This window comes from Perissodus microlepis, chromosome 3 (assembly GCF_051167445.1).
Source record: "Perissodus microlepis isolate ML-2025 ecotype Zambia chromosome 3, ASM5116744v1, whole genome shotgun sequence".
Lineage (NCBI taxonomy): Eukaryota > Metazoa > Chordata > Actinopteri > Cichliformes > Cichlidae > Perissodus > Perissodus microlepis.
The window spans coordinates 20,860,057-20,874,087 of NC_140463.1; the positions used below are offsets into that span (position 1 = coordinate 20,860,057).

A 14,031-nucleotide genomic window follows, 5' to 3' on the forward strand; every position below is an offset into this window, starting at 1 on the left:
TTTATAAGATTGGGGAAACCTGCAGTCAGCTGAGACTGAAGAAGTCACTTGGATGAGTGATGAAACGTTTCTCCCACAAAAAGCTACGTCCAGATGAACAGAAGCAACCTTTGGAGATATGCTAGTAAGACAAATTAGCAGAAAATTTTAGAGTAGTTTGGGTTACCCTTCGAACACTCCAAGTTCCCAGTGAAAATTAGTCTTCACCAGTTTTAATTAAACATTTTTAATGAAATATTTTCTATTTTCATATTTTCTGCATACTGAACCAATGAGATGATCTACCTCAACACTGCCAGCTTAGGCCCAGGCCACACAGGCCTAGAGACCAGTCGGTGTCCCTCTGTCACGAGGGGAAAAGTGTATTCCCAAACCAGCTGGGAATTGGTTGCTTTTTATCACTCGGTGAAATTGCTTGTAAATAGGTGTATGATGCTCTACCAAAAATCCCCATACATTTGCTTTGATTTCTTGCAGATCGCCATAGTTACCCATATTTTGCATGAAGATGACAAGTACTACACTTGCCAACACTTTCCAATATTTGCCAAGCAATAGTAAAGACTAAGAAACTCTCCCTTCAAAGTAATGTGTTGGTTTCTACCTTTTACTTAGAAAGTAAATATCATCATTAAATTTGTGGCTAGTCAACATCTTCATGTTAACGATGGGCAACGATGGCAACCTGCTAGCAACCAAACCAATCCTAAGAAATTTTTTGGTGCAGTGCAACCAATTGATGGCTGAATTAATTAAAATTAATGCCAACAAACCTTCTAATTTTTGTAAACATTCTTAATTTAAACTGTTTAACTGAGTTCAGTAATGAAATCCATTACTTACTGCAGTATGGACTGGCACCAGGCTTTCTAGCATAACTTCTACCTGCAACACTATAGACAAGATGAAAGAGTTGAGCTGTATTTAAAAGGTGGTCTAGTTAAAACAGGAAACAGCCAGCTAGTTATAGGAGCAAATAAGTGTCCAGAATGGTCCACTTTAACTTATAAACGCTCTACAAAACCATAATTGTACACTAAACTGCCCACCACCATAATTAAAACTGAGTTAATGAATGAACAGTATTGGTCTTTATGCATGACTGCTCTATATTTCAGCAGTCTTTCATCTTACAGTATGTGGTTTTATTGGTCCCACTGTGCTTTTATGTCAGGTTGCAGTATGTGATTTTACTGGCTTTAAGCTGCAGTTTAATTTCACTTTATTGCATTCCTGCAGGCGATTCACATGTTTGTTTGGTTGACTTTGATTTCACACAGACATCATCATTAAAAGTAACTTTTTATTTATGTTTTTCATGTTTTATGTCATTGTTTTTACCACTATGTGTTTATGGGCTTTTCTGAGGATGTTTTTCTAAATGTTCATACAATTCATCAACCTGCCAGGCTGCAGATAGAAAATATGGCTAATGTACAGTTGTGTTATTTTTTCTACACATACAAGAATTTTAATCATTAAATCATTAAACTTTTTAATGATACCTACTTTTTAATGATTAACTTCACTGCATCAACTTCAATGAAGACTCAGCTGACTTAAAAAGCAATTCAAGAAAGAAAAAATAAGGATCAGCTTTGGAAAAGAACAACAAAACTTTCTTTGAAAGTTACACCCAAGACCAAAATTGACTCTAAAACTGATTTTATCATTCCACCTTTTCCAGGAAAATCTCATGACAAACCTCCTTTCATCCACTGCGTGTCTAATTCTGCTCTACCTGTCCCTCTTTCCCCACTTTCATGCAATGATTTATTGGTGACACCAATACGTCAAACATTCAAGCAGCAGGTGAAAAAAAAATAGATACAAGAGAAAACATAAAGCAAAGAGAAAAAATGAGAGAAAACAGAACCTGAAAGACATAAAGACGTTGCACAAGTCCAGTTGACACAAGCATGGACACGCACGCACACACACACACACACACACAAACACACACAGAGCGCTGAGTCTTTTTATGACAGCAAAGCATGTATTGTTGCATTGTTTTCTTGGAGTAGAAAATTACAGTGGACCGGATCGCTTCAATGACAAGCTATCAAAACGACAGCATGTGTGCCTGCACACACACACACACACACACACAAAGCATGTGATAAGCAATAGCATGCATAGATAAATTAACATACAAACACACATACACACCACGCTGCTACTAAATGACAAGCTCATAGCTGGGATAACAAACATTGTTTTCACAATGAGAGCTTTTTCCCTGCAGGTGAAGCTGTGAATTGAGGAAGCCTTAAAGTGGTAAAAATGTATTTAAAAAAAAATGCTAATGTGCAGGTGCTGCAAAGTTTAACAAGCTCATATATGAAGACTGAAGATCCTAGGTTTGATTGAGGACTTGCTACAAAGATCTTAAAGGATAGATGAAGCAGTCGCGCTGAAACTAAAATAGAGAACATACTAAGCTGCTTTACAGCACATACAATTAATTTAGAAAGTAAAGTGTGTAGCACTAGCAGTGTTTCATAGGAAATGTGTTATTTTGGCATAATAACAAGCACCTAAACGTACATCTCATTCACATTAGTATACACCGTAAGCAGAACAATAAACAGAATAATATCGTGTTAGCCATGCACAAAAAATTGGAACTAATTATATCAATTTATACAACATATTTTACTGAAGCATGAAAACTACTTCAGTGAAATGAGAATTTTAAAGTGTGAGAGGAGGTTAGAAACATTTTTTGAAAGTGTGGGAGGACGTATGCATGGTATTGTTACCTGTTTGCCATACGCACAGGAGAGTCCAGTGACAGAAGAACTGCAGGATCAAAATGAATGTTAAAGAGCTGCGATTACGTTTCTGAAACTATGCATGCGGTTAAACTACAAACCTAACCCTGAACCTACTCCGAAGTGGTTCACTGGTGATCTTCAGCATCATCTCAGAGTTTTTGTTTTTCGAACTGTTCATTTGTCCCAGTTTGGTGGGTTTCAATCGAGGAGCCGTGCTAACGCATTTCTTTGCTTTTATTTGTAGTAAAAAAAACAACAAAATACGGGAAAATTAAGACATTTGAGGTTGTTCGTGTATTTTATAAATGTCTGTTTCGTTGTACTTTCCACTGGTTTTACTGGCTTTGCCCAACTGGGCTGCATAGTACATGGCCCATGAAGGAAGATAGTCATTAAAGTTCTTAAACCCTAAACGTATTATTTCTTACTTAAGATACAAATTCACAACAACTTTAAAATATGAAGTTTAAATTCTTACAGATTTAATTATTTCTTACCAAAGCTGAGCACAGCTGCGTTTAACCAAACTGGAGGAAATGGTACATTTGTTGGGGTCTGCACTATATGGACAAAAAGTACTGAAACACCTACACATGACACCTACAGGAGCTGCCATGGCATGAAGCTCCTGGTTTACAGTTTATGTGCTGCTGTTAATGCCAGAGGAGGTTTGGAGCTTTAAGCTGGCAGAGCGCTGGCGACTTTTACACACTCTGCAGCTCCGCGCTGTAACTTTATGTGGTCTGACGCTTTGAGGCTGAGCCGCTGTGGTTCATAAACACTTCCACTTTGTGATCTTATCACTTACAGCTGATTGTAGAATATATAAGAGGGAAGAAATGTCACAAACTGACTTGTTGCCACGGTGGCATCCGATCACAGCATCACACTCAGCGAGCTCTTTAGCACGACCCGTTCTTTCATAAGTGCTTGTAAAGACAGACTGCATGCCTGTGGCAAAGGGACTCAAAACACCTGCATTCAAAGATGAAGCGGGTTAGCCCGGTACTTTTGTCCATATTGTGTAACGCTTCAGCTGCAGATCAATACAAATATGATGCTGTAGTGAGTATTCGGGGCAGCAGAACAGTGGAAGTGCGGCTGATCTACAGTTTTTGACAGTAAAAATTAGGTTTATGTCACCGAGGAATAAGATATAGAATTTATTGACAATAAGAAGCTAATGAAAAACTCTCATGATTATGAAATATGATCCTGTAAAAGCTCTTTAAATGCCTGTGTTACGTGTCACCTGTTCCTAAATACATACTAGATTCTTTAGTGCAGGCATCTGGATGCATTTAGTCCGGCAACCTGACTATATGAGCAGTTTCCTTACGTTTTACATCACTTGAGAAACTCACTGACTTAACGGAGCAAAACTTTGACTAACAGAGAAAGTATTCGAGTCTAAATCCTCGGGATCTTGTTTTATTTTTTGCACATGTTAGACTTCAAACTGCAGGTACAGACTTCATCCCCTCACGAGACGAGAGAAGGAAAAATATATAATTTACATGACCAAGTTGTCAAATTCCAAACTTTATTTGGTGAACAGCGCTTGTTGTAACATCATTTTCTTGTCCAGAATCTCTTTATTATATGTAAACAAAAGAAGAAACTGCAGGAGTTTGGGAAGTTGGCACTCAACTGCAGCGCTAACGTGTTTGTTTGCTCACACACACATTCACACACACACAAACACACACACAAACACACACACCGGTAGAATGATGAGAACTTCTTCCTCCATAAACGTCTCAGTCAGTTTAACCACTGTTATTATTCTAATCATGATGACATGTTTTTAAATGGATTATTATACGTTTTCATTAATAACACGCTGTCTGGGAAGGATTTTTTGACGCGCGGGGAGGTGGTGGTGGTGGTGAAGCACACACACAAACACACACACAGAGAGGCACAACAATAAAAACTTAAACACTCATACAAAAGCTGCACACATGCATAAAAAGTAAGGGGGGGAGAAAAAAAATGAAAATACGCGCAATAAGAAGAAGACGAAGAAGTGACTTTGAATTTCACATGCTCCTGACATGTTTTCACACTGCTCATGACAAATTACACAAAGTTTTTGCTAATAACACGCTGTCTGGCAAAGTTTCTGTATGACGAGCAGTGGTGGGCGACACACACACACACAGACACACACACTCACTCGGATATGTATGTATGCTCTTGTCATGTTTTTAATTGATTTCAGCTATAATTATTTTCTCTCATCTGCACGTCACTGTGTTTTAAAAATGGATAGTAATTACGTCTTCTTCCTGTTTTTATTAATAACATGTTGTCTGTGGGAGAGCGCGCACACACACACAAACACACACATCACCTGTCATCCCCCCTAGCTGCCCTCTCTTTACCCTCTCTCAGCTCCTCCTCTCTATTCTCCTTTCATCTCCTCCTTCGCCTCTGACCTCCTCCTCCTCCTCCTCTTCTCTCGCTCTCCCTCGCTTTGATATTGCAGTTTGCGGATGCCGCTCGCTCAAAACTGTAAATCTGTCGACCGCTTTTTCTTTTTCTTCCCCTCTCTACACACACACACAAACGCACACCTCTGACAAGCTGTCACAATAAATAGAGAGATAAGACCAGGTGGAGGAAGAGGAGGGAGGGAGGGGTAAATGACAAGAAGATTGAATAAAATAAAGAATGGGAGGGAGGAGAAAGAAGAGGAGGAGGAGGAGAGGAGGAAGAACAACAAGAAGAGCGAGGAGAAAAGAAAAAAGGCGGGAGATGTGGAAAGAAAGGAGGAAAGGAGCGACAGATGGAAAGCTGTAAGAAAAAAGGGAGGAGGAGGAGTGATGGGAGAAGACACACTGGGATAGGGGAATGAAGGTAAAGAGGGACAGAAAAGGAGGAACGGGTTGGAGAATGATGACTGCAAGGAAAAGAAGGGGACAAGAGAGGAGTGAGATTAACTGAAAGAAAAAACGTGAGAAAAAGAGGTGGGGGACCAGGGCGGGTGGAAGAGAGGAAGAAAGAGGAGAAAAAAGTAAAAATGAAGTATCAAAGGAAGAAAGGAGGAAGATGGCAAAAAATGATGAACAGATGGAGAGACACAGGAAGTAAGGAGAGAAGGAGGAGACTCAGAGGAAAGGAAAGAAAAGAAGAAAATGACGTGGAAATATTTGAAGGTTTGAATCGAGAAAAGAACGGGAGAGATGAGAAGGAGGGAGTTAAGAGAAGTGCAGGATGGAAAATAAGATTAAACCTGATAAAGGATAAAACTAGAAGAGGAGAAGAAGGGTAAAGAAAGAGAAGAAGAGGAGGAGGTGAAAGGAGGAGGAGAGATGGAGAGATTACCTGGTGAACGAGAGGAAAAGCTGTTGTGACACTCCCTAATGCGATTTCTAAACCAATCTGCTAAGTGCACCTAAGAGACTGTGTGTGTGTGTGTGTGTGTGTGTGTGTGTGTGTGTGTGTGTGTGTGTGTGTGTGTGTGTGTGTGTGTGTTCACAGGCATCAAATAATCTTGTTGCAGACAACAACCTCCCTCCCTCCTCTCTCACCTCCCCGTCCCTCGATCTCTCTCTGTCACTTGGAGTGCGTCCACACCGAGCAGCTAAATCTGAAAAATGGTTTCCATTTCTTACAGCTCTCGCCGGCTGTCCACAGTGAGCTGGAGTGTTTTTACATTCAGTGGGAAAAAAAAGAAAAAAGAAAAAAATGAAAACAAAGACTGTGACAAATTAGTTTATGAGCCGTGTCTGTTTTACACACGGTGACAGTGGGAAGGAAGAACTCCCTTTTAACAGGAAGAAACTTTATGCACAGCCAGAGGGGCGGCCAGCCATCTGTCGCAACAGGTGTGAGAGTAAACAGAAGAAAGAGAATAACTGTGCACATCTTTGTACAAACAGGAAGTGACGGACCAAAACCACTGATAGGTTTGACAAAGAGCAATAATTCACACCACAGAATAAATTAAAACAATAATAATAATGATGATAATAATAAATAGTAATGGAAAGGGATGGTGAAGAGGTGTGTGACCTGGGGAACCATCCTAGAAGCATCATCTGAAAGAATCTCAAATATAACATAATAATACATTAGAAATAAATAATAATGGCAACTTTTAATAAACTGTCTTCCTCCCCGAGCCTGGTTCTCTGCTGGAGATTTCTTCATGTTAAAAGGAAGTTTTTCCTTCCTACTGTCGCCAAGTGATTGCTCATACTGCTGCTGTGATTTGGCGCTATAAAAATCAATTTTAACTTTTAAAAGAAGAAACACGTAAGAGGAAAAAGAGTGAGCGAGGAGATTATCCAGCATGAAGAGAAAGTAAAGTAGGCTGTACCAGCAGGAGCGCCCCAGATCACAATGAGCCTATGATAACAGTTATAATATTTGCGTGTTTTCACTTTTACTTATTCAAGTTAGTTCTACTAATTAACTAAATTAGCTACTAGTATTGTTCAGTCAGTACAGGATCTATCTGTATCTGAGACTAAGCAGGGTAACAAGAACACCAAAGGTCAAGGGGCACTTTAGGCATTTCAACCCAACAGTATCTGATAGGCCAGAAATAAATATACATTACACTGCAGACACAGACTGAAATGTTAGGATGTTTCTGATGGTTGGTGGCTCGATCCCGGGCACACACAATAAAGCGCTGTGTGAATGTAGTCAACAGCACTGTGAGTGTTCAGTGCCATATATGTACCAGCCTATAAGGCAGGTTACTATTAAAAGAGCTGCTTTTCTGTTGCTACTAATTACGTAACTAATGGTTAAGTATAGGAGATGTCTGCCAGTCGGGAGCAGAGACTTAGCATGTCTGACCCACAGCTGGCCAGATGAGCAGTTTTAAAAGATGACGTTTCACAAAAAGAGTCAGAATGTTATAGAAAATGTTTGTATTTTTGTTATTCTTCCCGCTCTCCTGCTGAAATCAACTTCCTTCCTCTCTCGCTCTCTCTTTAGTACTATCAGTGTCCCTCGCCCCCCCCTTTTGGAGTCTGGCTCAAAAGTTGGAGACTGAAGCAGCCTTTGTGAAACATTATCTATTTCCCAACACACACACGTTGACCTGCCTCTCCCCTTTTGCCATTTTGTTCAGTCCACACACACACACACACACACACACACACACACACACGGGATCAGTTCTTTTCCATGGTGACAGAGGGTCATATTTCTTGCTTTGATCTTCACTCCTCCCTCCCTCACGCTCTCCCTCCCTCTCTGTGATCCTTCACTCTCTTCTATCTGTTTTCATCCAGAAAACAGGAGGAGAGAGAGAGAGCATCTTTCCTCAGCGTCGCTCGCCCTGGCCGGTTGGTAGCCTGGTAAGTGAAGCATGAAACCACCTCCTCGGCCCCAGAGACGCACAAGCACACACTCAGCCATCAAGCGGCTGGATAGAAAATGTGATAAACATTCAAACTGTACGCAGGATGTGAGGAACCCGATAATCCGAGATGAGCTGTGCAGTTGTCTAAGCCCATCTCCCAGAAATATTTATATACTGCTGATACGACACAGAGATGTTTTTGAGTAAACATAACTGTGGCCATAATTACGTGTTTTATCAACATGATGCGAGCTAGCCGATTTAATGATTAAGACAAGCCACATGTATGTTCAATGGCAACTGAAATGTCAGCTCTCTTTCTTTATGACAGTGTTTAAACGATAACAGCAGTTTGATAAGGGCAGAGAAAACACTTTTTAGTCTTTTGCTGTCGTTTAATCGTTGTTCATTTGATCATTTTTTTCTTTAATGCCTGAAATATCAGCACGAATTATAGGTGTTAAGCATCTTTGTTGAGCTCGCGATCAGCACTGTAATTTAAAGCACGTATTTAGAAGTTAAAGGAGAGAAAGCCCATAGTCAAAACACAGACTGTGTTTACTTGTGTTAAATCAAAATTACCAGATTTTTTTAAACCTTAAGCAAACTGCTTTCACTCGCTAAAATACAGGGACCTACACAACCCTGAGTCTGCGATACGAAAATGGTGAGGTTTGCATGCCCTTTAGCAATTATAGTCAAGCTCACTAACTGGAAAAAAATCACAACATCTAAAACATTTCAGAAATATTTAGATATTAATTTGTAAGAGACTGGGTTGAATTTAACTGGCATTTAATTACATTTTTGGTGTTTTTAGACATGAAGTCAAAGCAACGTACAAACAAAACACAAACGACAATGGCCCAACCAGTTAACAATCCATCATTATTGACAGGTTATTGCCATAAAAGGACAAGTGTGACTTGTCCGCAGTTTGAGTGAAGATCAATTACACGATCAGTGTGACCAAATCTGACTAAATAAGGAAGATAGCAGGAGTAGTGATTGTTTTGAACAGTGGACAGATAGAGCAACCAACAGACACCTTGCTACGGTATAAACAAATTGGTCAATCGGCCGGATGAACAAAATAAATCAAATATTGATACTTTCCTTATTTCTAATAACCCAGCACCAGTATATTGTAAATGAATGAAACGATAAATGAAAATCAAGAAAGTAAAGAAGAGATGGGAGGAATAACCATGTTGTGAATACTGATGTTGCACAGTTTGGCCACCAGAGGGCACTCTTTGGAACGCTGCAAAAACAACAACCAGCTGATCCGGAGCGTAAACGAGCAATCCACAACTTGCTTTGACAATAAAACAAGAATATTTTTAAACTGCACTGGCATGTTAGCTTACTCATAATTAGCCACACATAACACACATCGTTTGGGAAATTTTAAAACCACCAAATATTGGTATCAGTATCAGTTTTAAGATATCGGTCAGGCTCTAATCCAGATTGCGATTAGTTAAAATCTGATATTCTCAATTATGTGTTAACAAGAACTAAAATTTCTCAGATACTCATATGTGTAACTCTTTAGGTTAGTTAGTGGTTAGTTGGTAGTTGCTGTCTTAGTGTCGCTCCTTGCCCAGTGGGACTCATCACACTGGAAACCCTGATGGAGGAAAAGCTCTGTGCTGCCACATTGGAGTTGAACACTAGTTTCATGAGTTAAGGTTTTGCAGATCATACTGTAGCCCGTTTCCTTTTACATCTTTAAAAATGGAAACTATTTTGTTGGAAAGAAAAACACGAGACGTAATTGTTGCTGTTCTGTGTGCGAGTCAAATTATCAGGGACACGTTACAGATTGTTTGGACCTGAGGATCACGTTCTTTCAGTTGGACTAGTACCAACGGCCACATGTTTGGTATTGTGGCGTCTCCAGTTACAGTTAGACAGGTGAAAAGCAGCACTCTAACTGACCTGTCGGGCTTACAGTGTGCATTAATGTGAGCAGATGCTTTCAGAAAATCAAATAAATGAACAACAATAAAACTCAGAAGCAGCTCTCATACTGGGTGGCGATTATAAGAGACCTCTAAACAAACTCGAAATTTTTGTGCCTGTCTGCGAGAAAAAAAGGGTGGAAAAAAAGCACCTCTTTGTCGCGGATCAATCTGATTAATGCAATGTGTTAAGATTACGTCTGATTGGTCACCTCCTGGCTGCTAACGCGCACTGTCACACTGCAGCGAGGTGACCTCAGCTCCCCGTCGGCCAACGCTTTAACCTTTATCAATTAACCAACAGCACAAAGCGGAGCTGAAACCAGACACACATGCGCGCACACGTGCGTGGGAAACATCACACCAACAGAAACAACACACACGCACACAAGCATCAGAAGGACACACATGACAAGAACAAGATACACAAACACACACAGATGTAACCTGACACAGTGTGACAACTGATAGCTCTGTTTGTGCTTTCTACTCCGTCACACACACACAGACACACACACACCTCAGGCAGAAGGCAAAGCGACTGACCACATTCGACTGTGTGTCTTACAAACCACTGTGCTCCATTAAAAGAACTTAATGCCCCATGTAAAAGAATGAAAAACAGCAAATTGATGAAAGGAGTTCACGCTGAGTGTGTGCGGATGTTATTCTGCGAGAGTGTGTGAAGCTGCAACGCTTCAACAAACCAAAACGACTTTTCTCCCCCTGCGTTTCAGACAATGCGACCTCCATCATCGGTATGTGTGTGTGTGTGTGTGTGGGCTCTAACAGCCTGTCGTGATAAGGAGAGACCAGAATAACACTCCGACATCAGCAACCCTCCCACCTGTCACTCACTATCGATTCTCTCTCTCTCTCGCTCACACACACACACACACACACACACAAAAGCAAGGAGGTGACAAGGAGGCAGAAAACACTCAGACCAAAACAGCTCTGCGGTTTGATAGAGATCGTCTGCTTCGTTTTTAAGCAAAAATAATGTTTACATTCAGGAGGCAGTAAAGACACCAGTCCTCCACCTTTTTAGTTCAGTTAGAGGGCAACACAAACACGCTCAAGGATACAACAAAAACAACCAGTCCTCCAACAACATGACCACATCAACAGTCTTAAAGGATCCCTGTGAGCATTCCTGAAACTGCATACAGGGGAGTTTCGTGGGTGCCATAAAAACACAGACTTTTGCTCAGATGAGTCTCATCTGGGAGCGGCTTTCAGATGCTGTTTGGTTAGGCTTAGTCACTGAAACTACTTGGTTAGGTTTAGGGGTGGAAAAATTATGGTTTGAGTTAAAATGATCTGTTGCAAGAGTGCAGAGTTCGACTCCATCGAAATGGAGCACGCAAACACAAATAAACTAGCAGCGATGTGGCAACCAGATCAAATTGTGCAACTTGTGGTAACGAGAGTCAAGTATTAAGTACGTTACCTGACCGTTAACCATTCTTTAACCTGTGAACTCTTTGGTTCAAAGTATGCTGACCAGACGCTTTAACACTGCTAACATCGACGCATTAGCACCAGAAATACTGTATTATTGTTATTATCATTTTATTAACGTCTAAGCTGCTAGTTTAAAGATGTTACAACATCACTAGCCCCCTCTCTCGCTCCCTCTGAATGTAAGTTTTAAACAAACGGAGGTTGAAAACAAATCAATGGCAGCCGTGTTAGCTAGCGCTCCTTTGCTGCACTTTGATGTAAAAACAAAAATGAGCGCCTGGCTGTCGGCTTCATCAGGATAAAATATAACTAGAATATAACAAAAGCAGTTGAACCGATGCGTAAAATTGTTCTGCACCAGGGTGTAGACGCTAGCAAAGAAGAAACCAAGGCTTCTGGTGCTAGCACTGATAAGGTTAGCCAAACTCTGCAAACTGATCTGACACTGCGTGTTTTTGTGCAACAGTATATTCGGGTCAACGTGCTGCATATTTCAGCCACATTTGATTTGTTTAATGAGGGGCGTGATTAATGTTTAACTTGGACGATTGAAGGGATGTTCTAAATGTTTTTTGAGGGTTTTCTAGTCAATAAGGGTTTCTCTTGTTTAAAAACAGCTAACAAATTAGTCATAAGGAACATGCCTAATGTGATTAGCACAGCTAATGTTGCATCGCATTCGCAGTGGGCAAGTGGGCTGCATTAGAACATTTCTAGTAGTTGTAGACCCAGTGCAGGTTGTGGTATCCAATGCACCCAATATCCCTGTGTTGGTGTTGTTCCTGGATCATCGAAATAAACTTGGGTCCATGTTCAACACTGCAAGGGACCGATCACATTGTTGTGATGTCATAGATTTGTGATGTCAGGGTCAAGACGTGATCATGGTCAGGGTTAGGGTTGTGCAATTGGTGTGAGGGTGTTTCCACGTTGCAAAACTATGACATCACAACAGTGTGATTGGTCCCTTGGAGTGCTGAATGTGGACTGACGTTAATTACAATGATCCAGGAACAACAACAACATCAGTTTAGAGAAATCTGATTTTGCCTCTGGCTGCGGTCTGGGGTGGTGGCATTGGTGGAGTTCATAATACAACCTGGTCATCCAGCAGGTGGGGAAATATAAGATAGGGAAGGTCAGGCCTGGGCGGTTATAAGCAACTAAACTTTCAAAATAAGAGCATAGTGATTGTGCACTACAAAATAAATCTCAGACTGTGACTTTATCAGTTGGATGGAAAGTTAATAAAACGAGCAGCAAAATATACTTGTGTGGTCCACCCAAAGGTAGTATGTTTTGCCTTTGTCACGTCAACACATTTTAAACTTCTCACATGTCATTTAATGGCGTAAAATGACACTCAGGTGGGCACCACTCTCAACATTGATCCCGTAATAACACTAAAAACGACCTGACCTCTTTCTCACCGTTTGTGACACCAGGCTCGATTCTCAAGTTATTTAAAGGACAGTTTAACAAAGACACTGAAGACATTAAAAATGCGTCCCTCCCTCTTTCTCCAGCAGAAACAAAGAATAAAATGATCTGAACGTCTGCGCTGCAAGCTCAATTTAACGTCCGCAGATTACAAGCAGCTGATGTCACCTCCTTTCACCGCTCGTTCAGTGAGAGACTGAGATTACCGAAAAGCACCACTGAACGACACAGGAAATCTTTCCTGCCTGTGGCCATCTCCCTGTACAACGCATCCACTTAACACACTGGTTACTGCTACAACTACACGTTTCTTTTCCAGCTATTTATTAATGAGTGACTTATGTATATATATATATATATATATATATATATATATATATATATATATATATATATATATATATATATATATATATATATATATTGTACTATTCTTAGTTAGCGTATTGTCTGTCTTGTCTTAATGTTGGTTTATGTTGGTTTATAATGGAGCACTGTAACAAAAAATAATTTCCCCCAGGGATCAATAAAGTATTCTGATTCTGATTCTGATTTAAATAACTCATATTTCATTTTGCCAGACTTCAGCTGCTGCAAGTGTGGGAACTTTGTTTCACTTTCTCACTCGCGCGCATCGGGTCTCCTTTTCCTGTTTCTTTTCTTTCACGTCAATAAAAGGGCAGATCTTTAATAAAAACAACATCAAGAGCACTTTAAATTAAAACAAAACAAGGCATAAGTTAACAAAACCGACACCAGAGGTACGAGTGGATAGAAGCGGTGATTGCTTTTATACACACACACACACTCACAGAGAAACACAAACACACACACGGGTTACAGAGAAGACAAACTATGCAGAAGCCCAGTGGGAGTTCTCTTTCTTTTCTCTTTTTTTTGAGAGTTTAATTTTTTCTTTCTTTTCCCAGACAATAATGTTAAGCGAGGGAGGGAATAGCCGGGAGGAGGGGGCATTAAAGAGGGTGAGAGACAGAGAGAGCGAGAGGCATTAGAAGAATGTCAATATGATTGGAGAGAGAGGAGTGTGTGTGTT

General features: G+C 40.4%; 1 protein-coding gene across 1 annotated transcript in view; it reads right to left on the reverse strand.

The window, feature by feature from the left end:
- Window positions 1-14,031, reverse strand: part of LOC146390479 (dachshund homolog 2-like) — a 117,919-nt gene that overhangs the window by 98,621 nt on the left and 5,267 nt on the right. The window lies entirely within an intron of this gene.